This window comes from Aquila chrysaetos, chromosome 9, assembly GCF_900496995.4.
Source record: "Aquila chrysaetos chrysaetos chromosome 9, bAquChr1.4, whole genome shotgun sequence".
NCBI classification, from domain to species: Eukaryota; Metazoa; Chordata; class Aves; order Accipitriformes; family Accipitridae; genus Aquila; species Aquila chrysaetos.
The window spans coordinates 28,821,885-28,834,493 of NC_044012.1; the positions used below are offsets into that span (position 1 = coordinate 28,821,885).

At 46.4% G+C, this 12,609-nt stretch overlaps 1 protein-coding gene across 3 annotated transcripts in view; it reads left to right on the forward strand.

Annotated features, from left to right (window-relative positions):
• MN1 (MN1 proto-oncogene, transcriptional regulator) overlaps nt 1-12,609 on the forward strand; it is a 116,148-nt gene that overhangs the window by 16,599 nt on the left and 86,940 nt on the right. The window lies entirely within an intron of this gene.

The following is a 12,609-nucleotide window of genomic DNA, read 5'->3' on the forward strand; positions in this document are numbered from 1 at the left end:
TTCTGTCCATCTGCAGTGTTGGTGTCTCCTTGCTGTTTTCCTTCTGGAGCAATCGTACCTCAAGCAGGCCCCGGTGTGTGGTGGCTGCTGGCGCTGGCTCTGTGCGGCTGTGGGTCATTAGCTTGTGCGTGCGAGAGCCAATGTGTTTTTAATTCCTCCTGGCAGCCTCTCCCCGACGAGCAGGAGCGGCTCCAGCAGCCCTGAGTGGCGCTGGCCCTTCCCTGGGCACGGGCATCCGTGAGACAGGCGAGTGTGCTGGGGTGTTCACAGCCTTTCTTGCAAGTGCGCCGGAGTCATCAACAGCCAGTCCCAGGCAACAGAAAACCAAAACAGATATTCACACTTTTTTTACGGTTTCCTTTTTAATAAAAGGGTTTTAATATAAAGGTGAGAACAAAACTGTACTGTAGGAACAGGGCTAATAGAAAGATTCCTGCTTTAAGCAGCTATTCACTGCTGAGTTGCAGTGGGGAAAACACTTTTATTAAATAAATTGTTTGGTGTTTTCATAGTATTAGTAAAATGGTTCCCATGTATAAACAATACTTGTAACAATGAAGACACGGATAGGAGTTCGTACAACTCAAAGTCTCCATGTTCAAACCAAAAATCTCCTTTGGTAGCAGCACTGAGCAGCATTCTGCATCCTTTTTGTGATAAACTACTCTTCAAGGGACTCTGTGCTTGGGATATCCCCCAAGACGTGAAATCCAGGAAAAACATAAAGCCTTATTTTCTCAAAGCAGTTCTGATGCCTGTAAAAGCACTCTGGAGCTCTTCTCCCTAATACTATCTGAAAATGTATTTTTTGGACACCTTAGCTGAACCCAAAATCTAGCTGGCCTATTGTAGGTGTCCTGCATTGGGGTTTTAATTGGGGTTTCACCCAGATGCTGCTACCCTGCCTGTGTTCAAAGGGTCTGCTCCTGCACGACTGCGTGACTGCAGTCAGTGAAAGTATCGCTGCTGCCTTAACCATTGTGTGAGCATGGTCAAATACAGAAGGAGATGGTGTTTGTGATAGCCTGCATGTGTTACGTTTGTTTGGAAAGTGGGAGAGGAGCTGCCAAGTAAACACTCTTGAAAATCACCTTATGCACTTGTCGTCTGGGTGATTTAGTGCTCAGACAACCAGAAGGTGCCCGACCCTGCCTGTGCGCATCTCACCGGCAGTCCACTGAGGTTCAGGCCGGGGCAGAGCCAGCTCGTGTTCTGACAAACTTTTTCCTTTCGGGAGGACAGCAGTGATCCGTTCAAACTCGATAGGTAGGAACTCCACGTGCGTCATGGGGTAAGGATTGTCCTCGGCAGGTACCCCGGCAGCCTTGTGTTCACTGCCACCTGCTCGGTGCTGCCGGAGGGTGGGCACACGGTGGGTCTGTCGCTGCCCGGGCACTGCTCCCTGAATCGCGTTTGCAAGGAAACAGATGCCTTCAGTGGATTCCCCCTCCCACCAGTTTGCAGATTACTGGGAAATGGATCACAAAGTTCTGTGATTCATTATTCAAAATGTGTTCTCAAGCTCCCTCATCAAATAGTTTATCAGTTCATACATATTTGTGATTTCCACTTGGGTTGATACCTTACTTAAGAGACTTGGCATCTGTTTGTTTTCCTTCTGACTCTTACTCTGAACTAACACTTAGCTTAATCCAAATTCTGTTTTTGAAAGGGGTATTTATAGTCAGTGAGGCTTTGACTATTTACAGTTGTCTTCCGATAGTCTTCCAATCAAAGAACAGAAAAATACTATACTCCTCATCAGATGGGTTACATAATAGCTATTTATTCAGTCACAAGATTTCCCTTTTGTGATTCACTTTTTGTGAATCACAGTAGTTCAGCGAAGATTGCAAATCATGATGTTTACAGCCAAATATGCAATTCCCTGGAAGCAAATGCTGAAAATTTAAATATTTCAGTGTAGTTCTTTGTAACTTGCAAGTTTTGTATTAATGGAACATTGGCTCTTGAGTTTTTGTGTAAAATGAAATTTAAGAAAAGCCCACAAGAATGATTGCTCGAAGTAACTCCAGAAGGCAAACATTTCTGAATAGTTACAGTCTGCCGTCTCATTTGTGGTACTTGAAAATGTGCAGTGTAGTGTACAGTGTTACACTGAGTGCTTTTTTTATTATTACTCAGAAGTGCTCTGCAATCCTGATGAATACTGAGGGCCCTGCAGGGCAAAAGTGCGGGCAGATAGAGAGGTCTGGATTGTCACCTGCCAGGCAGGACACACCACCCTGCAGAACTGGCTCTTCCCCTGCTCTTCATGTGAAAAGATACCACTAAACCTGGGTGGCTAGGTCTTGTGCAGCCATCTTATTGTCAGGAAATTTAAAACTCGGTGTCTGAGAAGGAAAACGCAATACAACTAGCCAAATGTGGGCTGCTCTCAGACTTCTACGTTGGCTGCTTCATGCCCTAGGACAAGAGTGCTTGTCATTAGGAGTGTTTGCTACCCTGTGTGAATCGTTAACCATTCAAAGAGTGCTGATTGATTCTACTCTAGGTTTGGATTTCTTATGCGTCACCATTTTATTTTTTAAATTTTTTTTGCTGTTGGTGCTAGCTGATGGCAAGCATGCTGCATACTAAGTTGTGCATTTAAGGTACAGTAAAAATCTTGGTGGCCATTGTTTCTATCAAAAAAACCCTTCTCATCTTCAAAGTCGCTGCTGTTACAATAATTTTCTCTTTGAACGTGTCAGGATTCTGTCTTTGATTATATACTGGATTGTCTCTTGTCATTGCATAATGTTTTTTTTTCTTTTTTGGGTAGACAGAGACATTTTTCAGTTCATCACAGTTCATCCACCATCCCAGTACTTCTTTAAAGAAGAGACTATGTTGAAAACGGATATTTAAGAATATAGATCTCCAAGAAAATAACTGGGTTTGACTTTTTATTTTCCTGGGAATATTATAAAGCTGATGTGAAATATAGCTTTCTTGTAGAATTTGAATTTAGACTTTCAAAATTTCCCCTTTTCCCCACTCTTCTTTTTACTTTTGATTGCACCAGAAATCATTATTTTGGAGATTTTCTTCCATTTTTTAATTTGCTGTTTTTGCAACTCACACCACACAAAAAGAATAAATCTCTGTAATTCTACCACCAGTTTATTCAGCTTTAGACAAGTTTTGGGAAAAAAAAAAAAAAAAAGAGAATGGAAAAGGGGGTTTAGAAAATTAAATAAAGCTTATTCTTTTACCAAAAAAAGGAACATGAAAAACTAGATTTTTCCATTTTGTGTGTCGCTATTCTCTGAAGCTGGGAAGGCTTTAGAAAAGAAATGTTGGAAAAGAAAATGGGGGGAGATAATTGATTAAATAAACATTAACACTCATTTTTGTGGTTACTGAGGAAGAGAGGAAAGGATGAAATCTCATGGCCAGCTTTTAAAAAATACATGTGAAAATTAAAAACCATTTGTAAAAATGAGTAGACTGGTGCTGTGTCAGCGATGCCATTCTGTCGGCCGGCTCTGCAGCTCAGCATCCCTGCTCCTGGCTGACTCCTGGACAAGCAGGTGGCTGTGTGGGAGTGGAGGAGGCATGGCTGCCCACACGCCCTCCCAGTGGGGTGGAGGTCGGTCCACCGGTCCTCGGTTGTGTGGGTGGTCAGTCAGTTGGGTGGGTGGTTGGCTGGCTGGTTTTTAAGGTGGGCTGGCTGACCAAGTGCTCTGCTGCCCGGCCCTCCCTGCCCTGCTGTCTGTTGCGGACTGGTTCAAAGCCTTGGCAGGCACTCACTGAGGCCACTTCCATCGGAAGCAGTTTTTTGGTTTATAGGACGTGTACCAGTGGTCTGCCCACTTCCCAGGGACAAGGGTTTCCATCGCTGCTGTGATGGGTGCTTACTGGCATGTTGTGGCTCTGTGAGCGCGGTGGTGGGATGAAGGCACCCTGGAAGTGGAGCTCCTTGCCCACTGCTGCTGAGGTGTGGAGGGACGTGCCAGCTTTGTGGCTATTCATGGTTGATGGCTTAATCTGTGGGGCTCTGCACTAGTACAGTGTTCACCTTGGATCAAAGGGCAGGGGACCTTCTGAAATGGAAGGTGCCTTGGAAGGTCCTCCCAAGCCTCCCTGAGCTAAGTGGAAGCCCAGAGGCAAGAGCATTTGCAATTGTCTTGCTCCGTGTGTATGTGCAATCTCTTCCATCACTGAGTGATGTTGATGCCACTAGGATAATGGGAAAACTGGACAAAAATGGGGGACAGTAGAACTGCATCTAGCACTGAACAGATTTATCCCTTGGAAAATAGGTATTTTGTAAGAATGGCAGGAGACCCTAAGCCTGGCTAAAATCTGCAGACCCATATCTAGTTATGATTACATTGTGCACGCTTCCAGCAGGTTGTTGTAAAACTTGATGGGTATATGCTTCAAAGGGTTAAGTACAACTAAATCAAAGATACCTTCTCAGTGGGGTTTGCCTGCGTGATTTCATGTAGTGGAAGTCTTTGCCATAGATTTTGTAAATCCTGGCTGTGGTTTTAAACAGGCGCTTTCTGCCCTTGTGTTTTGTAAGGAAAAGAGCTAAAAAGGACTCACTGTATCTTTAAACTTGGGGATCCTCAAAACCTCCCTGGGAAGTCAAAGGGGGAAGGGACCTTTTCAGAATTAATTAAACAGAGATGTCTAGCTGTAGACTTCAGGGTTTACTGATAAACACCAGCCCCTCACCCACATCTGGTGGTGACTGCTATTATTTGATCAGGGCTATTACAAGGAATCTGAGAAATCTTCCCTTTCTCCTTCTCTGTCCTCCATTTATCTGTCCTCCCAACCTGTTTGTTTGTGTATGGTTAAGTTTTCCATGCCAGGGAGAAGCAGAGTGGAAATGTCAGGGGTCAGGCTGCAGGCGGGTCAGGCTGCAGGCAGGGCAGGCAGGGAGCAGGCAGCCCAGCTCTGCTGCAGTCTTTGACTTTCTGAGAAACTGGAGATATGTTTGTTCCAGGAGAGATTAACTCTTTCAGCACAGCTGCCTTCTGCTCAAGACCACCTGGAGGACTGGAGTCCAGGTGGGTACGTTAAGACGCTGAGTTCAGTCTCTGTTCATGCATATATCCTTACAGTCCCGTTGGTGATGGGTGCTTCTGTTGTCATTTCACTCACCCTCTTATCTAAGCCCAGCAGGCCCAACATTTCATCTGCCTTGGCAGCTGTGCAGCTGGAGGATGAGGCTGTGTGGATCCAAACCTCTGAGAAGGACAGAGGATGGCATAATTTGTTGTAATGCTATTATGGATACCTGTATTTCTCAGTGCGTTTTCCAGTAAATAAAGCGTTCATCCTTGAAGAGCACGATGCTGCTGTTTGGAGACAGGCTTTTGAGCAGAGGCATGACTTGGGGTTTGCCCCTCAGAAGATACCTGAAGACCAGTCTGAATACCCTTGTATTCAGAATAACCAGTTTTGATGTTGGGCCCATTGACTCGGTATCTCACAGGCTTTAAGCTGTGTGTAGTGTGGTGGTTTACGTGTGCAGCAGCCCTGGCTGATGCCAAAGTGATACCTGCGGTTTGGTGAGAGTTCTGATTGTATGACTCAAGCTGTACTACCTGCATCTTGCCCTGCCTGTGCTCATGAAAGGTATGATTCAGTGGTGGGGTGGAGGATTTTGTTTGGTGACTTCTTTGCATTTGTGTTGTGGCAGTGAAGAGGGTGCTGAAGGGCCAAGTCTTGCCTGGTTTGACAGAGCTCAAAGTGCAAACAGTGCCCTGCTTGGGGCAGTTGCAGGTGGAGATGACAAGGTAGATTACAAGGTAGTCCTTACGCCGTTGCGTGGTGGCTTCTTCGTATTTGGCTTTATTTCGGTAGTGAGGTGTTTGTGTGGAACATGCACGCGTTGAGGTAATGGGCCTCTCTGCAGGGGCGGGAGGGGTGGGGGGTGCGAGGTGACAGTCACCCCCATGAGTGTCTGGGTTGTGTTTGCAAACAAAGTCCTTTCACAAAGGGGTCTCAGTCTTGCTGCTTTGTTTCTGATTTTATGGACATGTCCATAAGCTTTGAAGGTCTTGCAGACCACGTGCATGGGAAGGTTATTTAGCTGTTTCCTAATCAGCGCACCCCCACAACACTATTCTGTGCTATGTAACTGCTTTGTGTAGGGGTGATGAATGTGCCACAGCACATTTCTGTGTTATAACTTACATGAATTAAGGAATGGTGTCCTCTGTGTCTGGAAGGATGAGGCCATTTGCTCCAACATTCCCCTCCGTGTCAAGAGCTCGTCAGTGCAGGGGACGAGCGTGCTTCTTGTCGCCCCTCATGCTGTGCCCTGTGGGGCCGGGGCTTGGGGCTCGGCGAGGAGCTCCCTGCTTGCTCCGTATGCTCTGTGCTCCTCTTGCTTACTGCTATGTGCATGCAGTATTTGCTTTAAACTTACCTTTTTCCACCACTCCCTGTTAACTTGGCGCATGGAAAGTGGCGCAGCAGGGGAGAGCATTGCTGCTGCTGGAGGCCTTTCTCCTAGGAGCCAGGCGATCAAAGGGACCTGCCCTTCTAGTAGGATGGTCCATGCTTCTACACTGACCGAATCTGAACCAGGGTAAAAGCAGTTGTCACAAACAGCTGTAGGATGTCCTGTATGGGACAGGAATGAATGCCAGTCTCTCCTGGGCTGCTCTATGCAGAGTCCCCCTGCACCGCAGTGAGGTGCCCAGGGACATGCTGTGCTCCCATGTGCTGGCTCTTCGGTGCTGCTCAGCCCTGTGCTGTCTCCCTGCTCCCCTGCGCTTGCCAGGGGGAGTTGGTGCTTCTGGGCATCCCCTCCCCAAGTGCCGTAGGGCAGAGCCCACACAGCTGCCAGCATAATGGGGTGAGCTAATTGCCTGCCATTTTTTCATTTTCCAGGGATACTGAAATCGTTGGGGGTCATAAATCACATGAGCATATGGCTAGAAAGGGAACACAGGCCCATATTTCAGCTTTGGGTTTGAGGATGAGACTGTCCGTCCTGTGTTGTACTGGCCCATTTTGTTGATTTACTGGCCTGTGAAACTTTAGAGTTAATTTTTTGTTGAAGCAGTGAAAGTCTGTCTACCCATGACTTTCTTGCTTGAACAGCTTTTTGCTCCTGATTCGTTGCTATTCTGAGAATTTCGTGAAGACTCTCCACAGTGATGTGACAATTGGAAGAAAAAGATGAGCTTATATTTTTCTTACCCTAATAGTGGCACTTACAGATGTACCTAAGAAAGCCAGGTTTCTTTGTGTGGTTTTTTTTAAGGTGAATTTCCCTTGCTGCCATTCCTCCTTCACATGGTTGCATATTTCTTCTATCTGATGATTTTTTTGCTTTTCCTTCAGATAGATTTAATTTTAAAACATGCTGTTCAAACAAACCCGGGTCCTCCATTAGATTTATGACCCCCAGCTGAATCACCACACCTTTCTGCTGCATGTTTCTGAACGTGCCAAATCCATTATACAGCAAAAACATTTCCATCTCTTTCTGTAGCCAAACCAAAATTTGGGGTATACCAGAATTTGGGGGTTTTCTATAGCAGAAAAGACCTAGCAATAATTTGACCAGAAAGTACATTTTGGGTTGATAGCATCAGATATCAGTCTGATTTGCAAGCACTTAAATGTTTTCCAGCAGAGATTTTGACCCTTTAAAAAGCTCGGGCTTCCTGACGATTCTGCCTTTTTAAGTTAGTTTTCGTAGACTCTTTAGAAATTGTCCATGAATTACTAGGGACTTGCAAACTGTGATTTGAAAACTGTTGTTTCGGCAGTGTCACGCCTCTGCCTTCTGTGTTCCTGGACAGAGAGCGGGCCGAGGGGTGTCTGCCTCTGAACCACGTCTCTGCGGGTGCCTTGGTGAGACCCAGCTTTGTTCTGGGGTCTCTGCTCTTGCTTTGCTCTTACTCTGTGAGTGGTGAAATTGTTTGAGCTCCTTTTGATTTCAGGGAGACTGTTTCCCAAGGTCCCCTCATGTAAGCCACTACTTCTGAAACACCAAACTGCAGCTGGAGGTATCCTAAAGAGCAATGTGATGTATTTAAAGGTAATGCTATAAATAAATGAGATAAAAGAGCTAAAGATCCTGGATGCTGTTTCTTCTTGCTTACTGTTAGCCTTTGGTAAACTCCAGTTGTATTTTCACGAATATCCTTGAACTCGTGTGGTTTAACCCAGAGCATTAATGCACATGATCACCATTTCTTGGTGTGCAAGAGCCTCGTGTGTGAGGCCCCTGGGAGAGATTGACTTTGCCTGTGTCAGTTTTGTATTACGGTCTCTTGTAATTGTGAGTTATAGATCGGGCAGGGGCATCTCCAGGAGCTGCAGGCAGAGCTGGGGAGGAGACGGGAGGGACTGAGGGATGGGCAGCAAGAGGACCCTCAATCCCTGGCCCTGGCAGTCAAGCTGGATGCAGATCTGACTTTGGGATATGAGGACATGGCTCCTGTTGATTTCTTTGGTAACAAGGCAACTAAACACATAAAAGTCGTTGGCCAGCTGTAACCAAGCCTTCGCCTCGCAAGAGCCTGGTAATACTTCAGAGACAAATTCCCTTTTTTACACTTGGCTAACAAGTAGTCATTTAATTTGCATCCTGAAACTAAGCGACCACAAACAAAGTTCTTTGAAGGGAATCTTCTTCTTTCATTCTGTTTTCACTTCATTTAAGGAAAATAGAGATTTCCATGTATAATATGCAGAGCTTAAATATCCTACTTATTGTTGTAATTTCTATTTTTTCCCCAGCAATTATGTAGAAGCTCTTGCACAAATCTGATGAGAGAAAGCTGGAATTTACATGTTTCCTCCTCTGTTGCGCTCAGCGCATAATCACCATCTATTCATTGCCTTTACAAACCCCATTAATACACCCACTTCCCTTGCCAGTGTGAGTGGGCATTTTCCTGCTATTTTTGGAGGCCTGCTCTGTGCATTGAAACTCGCATTAGGCTGAAGGTGATACTGGTACTTTGGACCTGTGTGTCCTCAAGAAGAAATGAGTGGCAGCAAAACTTACTAAAATGGTATGATGGGTTATAGAATGAATTGATGGATCAAGTAAATAGTGCTCTTTCGGGCACCATCCCCTGGCGAAGAGTCAAACTGGTGGTGATGGTGCAGCGGCAGAGCGAAGCTCAGGCCAGCTTGAGTAATTTTTCAGTATTTAACACGTGTTAAAAGGTTCCATCATAATGGGAAAAACCAACTCAGGGATCGATCAAACCCGGTAGCCCAGGACACCGTCTGAAGGCAGTCTGACTGTTGGAGGCCGACAGCGAGCTCTCGGGAGCGTGGACCAGTGGTGGCCACTTGTGCGGTGCCTGTGGGAGAGGGCAGGTCTGTGAGGCGATCCTGCATGGGGAAGTGGCGGCCATTAGTCACCGTTAATCAGCTTAGCTCCTTGTTAAATGTCTAGTTGGCAATTTAATGCAGAACATTTAAGTGGTGTATTTTTTCAAGTTTGGCCTGTCCTGAAATAATGCTAGACAGTGTCCAGGAGCTGGATTTAGTTAAATGAGGGCGTATTGAACAATTTCATATGACTTCTGTGCAGGCAGAAAATTCCACTTTGGATTTTATGCAAAACCTTTTATTTGCTTGTGCATTCTGGCTGTCAAGAGATGGATTTCACATGGGCTGGAGTTGTGCGTAAAGCTGCCATGTGATAATTTGTGTACATATGAAATAAATTTGAAAGCATTGGATGCAAAAAACAGCATTTCCTTACTCATCATGTGTGGGCTGTTACTCTCGGTGAAAATAGGCTCAAAGCCTTTAGTTAGTGAAAGTGAGTGCGAAAACATGGGATCAGTCAGCCAATATTCACTCCTACCATGGAGTTCTCCTTTTCACATTGTGTGCTGGATGCAGAGATAGGGACATGGCTGAGACAGCTGCAGGCCTTTGGAGGGAGGGTTAGGAGAAGGCCTTTGTAGCCGCCTTCCCAATGCTGGGTTTGAGGGTAAATTGGATGGAGCTGGTAGGTTGGATTTAGGCAGGTAACTCCTTTCTGAGATGAGCAGAAGTGCTCGTTTTTTTGCAGGGGGAGAAGGACAGGCCCTGGAATATAACTCGGAGCTCCCAGAGGATTCACTGGTCTCGGATGGCAGCGTATGAACGTCGGGAGCATTGAGTCAGCTGTGCCGGGATGGGTTGCAGTTGCCAGACTCCCGTTTGTTTTCTCTTGGAAGCATCCAGAAGTTCTTTGATTGTTGGTGGCAGTTGGTTTGGTTTGATTTTTAAAGGCAGTTTTCCTCACTTGGGCAGGGTTGTAGTTTCTCATACCGTGCAGAGCTTAGGAGGGCACGGTGTTAGTGATGGCACTGGGGAGCCTGACTGGCGATTCAGAGCCATGTGGTTGGGTTGGGTTGCGTTGGCTTAGACCACAGTTGAAAGTTTGGCTGTCAGTCGGTCAGCTTTCTGTGGCTGTTACACACGAGCCGTGGTTTGCCTGCGTGGGGGAAGGCAGGACCAGGCTAGCAGAAAGCAGCACTGCAGCGCTGTAGTTGTGATGGGACCTGGTTTGCAAGAATGGTCTTTTATTATGTGAGAACCAAAACCCCGACATCGGCCTCTTCGCAAGGGGGGTAGGCAGAACTCCCCTCTGTGGTTTGCATATTTTGCAGGAAAGCCAGTCTGAGAGTTAATGTGTTAAACTGAAAAGAGGAACTGGAGGTAGCCAAAAGAGAGGAAGGATATGAGTTAAAAACAGTCCCTTGTCCCTGTGGCTGTCTAGCAGGGCACAGGAGCTGGTGCTGTCCCGAAGTACAGAGCTACTGGCTTCCCCCTTGGACAAAGGGCTTACATTTCTTCTCAAAGAGTCATAGAGTTGGTAAGCAGTAATTTAACAGTAGCTTCCAGAGAAATAAATAGGTGTAGGCAGTTTCACAGTTTCCTGTAAAGCCATGGATGTGTGTTGTTCTCCTGCTGGGCAGTGTGCAGCAAAGTGGGAACTGTGTGTTCCCCCTTTTTCATCTACTCCTGGCAGGGTGGAGGGAACACGTTTTTTAAAACGGCAATGTTGTTCTCCTCATCCACACATCGTTCATTCTGTGTCTTCAAGGTCATGCTATGTGTAAGATGACTGCCACCTTTTCCACTGATAGTACTAGCATTTTTCCTACTTAATGGTGTTTTTACCAGTTTCTTCAGACACTGGCGTGTGGCTAACAGTCTGAGTTTGTCCTGAAGTGATACCTGCCCCGGCTTGGTGCTGGAGCTGTAGGGTAGGACACTGCAGTCTGACTGTAGCCCTACAGCCGTAACAACAAACCCTTAATGCTGCCGTGGGTTTGGGCAGCCTCCCTGTCATGGTATGCACATCCTTCCATTGCTCCTGCTGAAAATAGGAGCATGAAAAGAGGTCAAGGGAGAAAAAAGAAAAATATGTATTCACAGCAAGCACTCTGTCTCCTGTTATCTAAATTCTGTGCAAGCAGTGAGCACCAATGGAGCTCCATGCCAGCTCTGAGACCACTGAAAGCAAAATAAACATCTTTGCAGCATGGGCTGATATATGGTCCCTTTAGAGTCACAGGCACCTCCAATTAATCATGCTGTCTATGGAGGAAGAAGCTTTGAGGATCAGAGGACATTGCTAGACCTGATGGGCTGATGGAGGAGTGGGTACCACTCAACGTGAAGGGTGAATGGGCTGTGTTCCCAGCCTGAGCGAGCGGGGACGGCCATGCCTTGCTGTCGTGGTTTAACCCCAGCCAGCAACTAAGCACCACGCAGCCGCTCACTCACTCCCCCCCCACCCAGTGGGATGGGGGACAAAATCGGGAAAAGAAGTAAAACTCGTGGGTTGAGATAAGAACGGTTTAATAGAACAGAAAAGAAGAAACTAATAATGATAATGATAACACTAATAAAATGACAACAGCAATAATAAAAGGATTGGAATGTACAAATGATGCGCAGTGCAATTGCTCACCACCCGCTGCCGATCGACACCCAGCTAGTCCCTGAGCAGCGATCTCCCGCCCCCAGTCCCCCCAGTTTATACACTAGATGTGGCATCCCATGGTATGGAATACCCCGTTGGCCAGTTTGGGTCAGCTGCCCTGGCTGTGTCCTGTGCCAACTTCTTGTGCCCCTCCAGCTTTCTCGCTGGCTGGGCGTGAGAAGCTGAAAAATCATTGACTTTAGACTAAACGCTACTGAGCAACAACTGAAAACATCAGTGTTATCAACATTCTTCACATACTGAACTCAAAACATAGCACCATACCAGCTACTGGGAAGACAATTAACTCTATCCCAGCTGAAACCAGGACACTTGCCTTGCCTTGCCTTCAGGTGAGCAGTGTCTTGTCTATCTGCAGCAAAGTCAAATGCTTTAATCCTGGTTTGCAGGATATATTAGTGGTGTGGGACAGTGCTGAGTGCTGTGCACACATTTTTGACTAAAGAGCCTTCCCTCCTTTGTGAGAAAGGCTTTCACAGTGCAGCTCAGCTGGCTGGGTCTCAGCAATAAATCTATGGGCTGACCAAGCCAAATGACTTCTTGAAATGTTAATGAGTGAGATGTGGCTGATACCCTGGAGTTGGTGTATCTCTGCACAGCGCTCCTGGTCAGCAAAGAGGGGAATTTCCTGGTCCCCATTTCGGCTGTGCTTGTCATTACGA